A 3,707-nucleotide genomic window follows, 5' to 3' on the forward strand; every position below is an offset into this window, starting at 1 on the left:
GATTCTTTTTCACCTAACCTCTCCACCATTAGATTCTGAAAAATGTAGATGAAAGGAAAATCAACATCCCATGTTAAACACCTATCATTACTATAGTCTAACGTAAATTAAATTAAGTTAGATCTTACATAGTTGTGTTCACTTGCTGCATTAATGAATTTACCCTTTCTTGTTGACCAATGTGTTTCCTTATAAAATTCAACCATGTTTGGCGCCGTCTCCCTCTGAAACACACAAGTAACAGTAAATACATTATACTAATTGAACATATTGGTGAGGACTTATATATACCCTATCACAAACCTTCTCCTCTAATATCCGTATAAAGGATTTTCGTCCACCGGTATGTTTGACTTTCAATTTTTGTCTATTTGAAGTGTTTCTTCTGGACTTCTCCTGCACTTGTTTCTAAAAAATTAAATCTCATTGACAAATATTGTGTTTCTCGAGCTTAACATAATTGGAAAATACCCTTACTTCATCATATACTCCTATTTGAGGCAATAACAAAATCAACCTTGACTATTTATGCCACTTAATACTAATATGATAGTAAATTACCATATACCTTAAATGTCAAACTTGCCCACCGTTCACATAGCTTTTCCCATACAGCTTTCTCCACCATGTCCGTCCCACCACGTAGGGCCTCTTCATGTGATGCATATTTTAAATACACCTTGTGTAGTGCGTAATGATATGCATTATACTTATCGCCCAAATGTCTTTCAACCATCTCACGATGGTTGTCCCTTGTCCAATCCAGAACAAAATCTGCCTGTAATATCAAATATGCACTTCATTAGAATGGTTTGTCATCAAACATGCCTGATTAGGCGAAATGAGTAAGCCACCAACTTCATCCATTTTTTTAGTACAAAAGTAAGGTCCTACCCGCACACGGTCAACGAGCTCTTGCTTTTCCTCGTTAGGTACATAACTCCAACTAGCATGCCTCATGTCGGCATGTACCTTAATAATCCCCGTCAGCCGACCAGTGAATATGGAGGCATTTTCGCACGAAGGCCCTCGATGACCATCTTGTATAACCAGAGGGATCTTACCCATCTTCCTAACTCGTTCAAATAGCGTGCCTTTCGCCTGCCCTCGACCTCGTTTCTTAGTAGGTGGATCTACATTAAGACATCAATATCGTGTAACCCAGTCACCTTTTTGCATTCATGAACCATGTCATGAATTTATAGACTTGTAAAGATTGATATGAATTGACCACACCACATAGTATAAACTGACTCCTTAGGAACCAGTTGGAACCCATACCTGTATTAGTGTGACTCTCTCCAACAAGTGCTCCACCCATTGCCTCTTGTGTGCCCGCACCTCCTACATCCTGCGTACTCTCATTTGACTCTGGCTCATCCCGCAATGTGGTTCTCCGTGGCAACGCATCTGCTTCTTGGACACTACCAATGAGAGTGCTGCCATGTCGTACTCGGCCCCCCCGAAACTTTATAGATTTCACCATACGTGGCTTTCCTGGAATTTCAAACCCAACTCAGTTCTAACATGCAACCAATTTGTGAGAGAATAGAGTAAGATGCCATTTAACCTACTAAATATCATGTAAAGTAATATTTCAGCCTTTTACTATTCTGTTGGGACCATGTCAATATACTCTACTTGTAAGCATACTAAAGCCACATCTCGTATGTGTTTAAACCTACTAAGATGCATTCTAGCATGTAGGAAATAAGAGGGCAGATGCATGTTTTTTACATGCATTGACATGCAAAACATTTGCAGCACATTGTTATTAACTAAAGATCAAGCGGTAGATAACAAAAATAATATTAGGGAACCTAAATTTACAAACAACTTGTGAAGATAAAAAAAAAATTCAAAAGTATGATGAAATGGTTGTAGGTGTAAAAGTGTAAACCTAATCTAACATCTTAGTAGAACAAACGCAGACACAGAATAAGCCAAGAGAGACAAAAGAGTTGTTGGTACCTGGACTTCAGAGTCTGGCTGTCGTGGCAGTAGGTGAATGAGAGGAGCTATTATGTGTAGTTTATGTAATATGTTTTAAACTTTTGCAAATGCTCAAATGGAAGAAAAGAAGCAGCTACATGCATAGGAAGATAGTTGTAAATGAGATAATATCGAAGTGAAAAGCTCCTTGTGAAGAAGATAGTTTAAAGATCCAAAGTGGAAGAAAAGAATCTGGAAAATGCAAACCAAACTACTGCCAAACCTGATGCCACTGCTGGAAGCATAGTGTAGATGCTGGAACAACAACAGCAGCTCTGGCAGACCTTGGATATTGATGCACTTCAGAGTGTCTCGTGATTTTCCATTCTGTATCAGATGTATTGCACTTTCCAGAACAAAATAAAGGTTTGTCTAACACAGAGGATTGAGGGACATCTGTCCATGGGAAATCCCACCCAGCCACTACGATTTGACATCATGGCGCCATTTCCCATCTCAAAAAAATTACCCTCCCGCCCTTTACCACATCTCCCTCCCCTTACATATATAGGCCAGTCTTGTTGTATATTATCATCAGAAAAATTACCATTTTGCTCGTCAACAGTGTTCCAGAAATTAAATGGACCATTTTTTTAAATACCATGATCCACAATTAAACAACAGCAGATGTATGGAGTTGTGAGAATACCATAAAAAATGGTATCCATTTAGTTGAATGCATATGTTATTTATTCCATTTTAAATAAGTCAACAATATCTTGGAGTTGTGGACGTCTATTTCTGAATCCCATAATCAGAAATTATGTCTACACACCTGGACAGGAGTTGGAACATATCAACAATATCAAACATGTTTAGTTGGTAGGGCTGATAGTTTTTATGCCCCTTTTTAAAATACTCAGCCATCATTACTGCTCACGGTATGATGTGTAATTAAATCCCATGTTTCCAGCAACACCTCAAAAGCTGAGTGTTTTTTTGTACAACCTTGAACTCAAATTTATGACCATGTAAATGGGTGTGTGCATATAGATTGTACTTTTAGATGTGGGTTTGTTTGTATTTCCTGATTTGCAGCATTATTTGGTGTTGTATATATATTCTTTAGTGCTTTGCATGAACTGGACAATACTCCCACATGGGTTATGTGCCACAGCCATCATTCCCCAACTAGGGTGCAACCCGAGAGGTAATGCCACTTGATGATCCCTTTGCAACCCTCATGGGGAGTTTGTGATCCTCCCCATGCATATACCTCCAATAGTTGAATGCTAATAGTTTTGGATGCGCTTGTTTATCTAGATGCTTATGCTGTGGGAATTTGGAAATAAGCATTGGCATAATCCCCCTGCCATGACCTTCCAGCCACTTGACATCATAGAAGTGCTTAACACAGAGGATTGTGGCACGTTGCCTTTAAAGACTAAAAAAAAATCTGCATACAACATAAAAACCACCTGTGAGTAACCTTTTGCCCAATTTGAGGCAGCTATCAACATCTTCTTAAGTTTTGGACATGTCAACATAATCCAACTAAAAAATTCCAGTCCTTAAATGTAAAACACAAAATATCTTGCATTTAGTCCAATCCTTTCAAAGCAACAATAACGAAAGCAACAATAACATGATCATCATATAAAGAGGTACTTATCTGCAATGTTCTTCTACTTTTATATAAACTACAAAGATGATCTGTTCTGTATTGTGCAGTAGATTTGGATCTATATAAGTACTTGAACTTAGAGTTTTTTTGC

The sequence above is a fragment of the Juglans regia genome, chromosome 16 (genome assembly GCF_001411555.2).
Source record: "Juglans regia cultivar Chandler chromosome 16, Walnut 2.0, whole genome shotgun sequence".
Classification (NCBI taxonomy): Eukaryota; Viridiplantae; Streptophyta; class Magnoliopsida; order Fagales; family Juglandaceae; genus Juglans; species Juglans regia.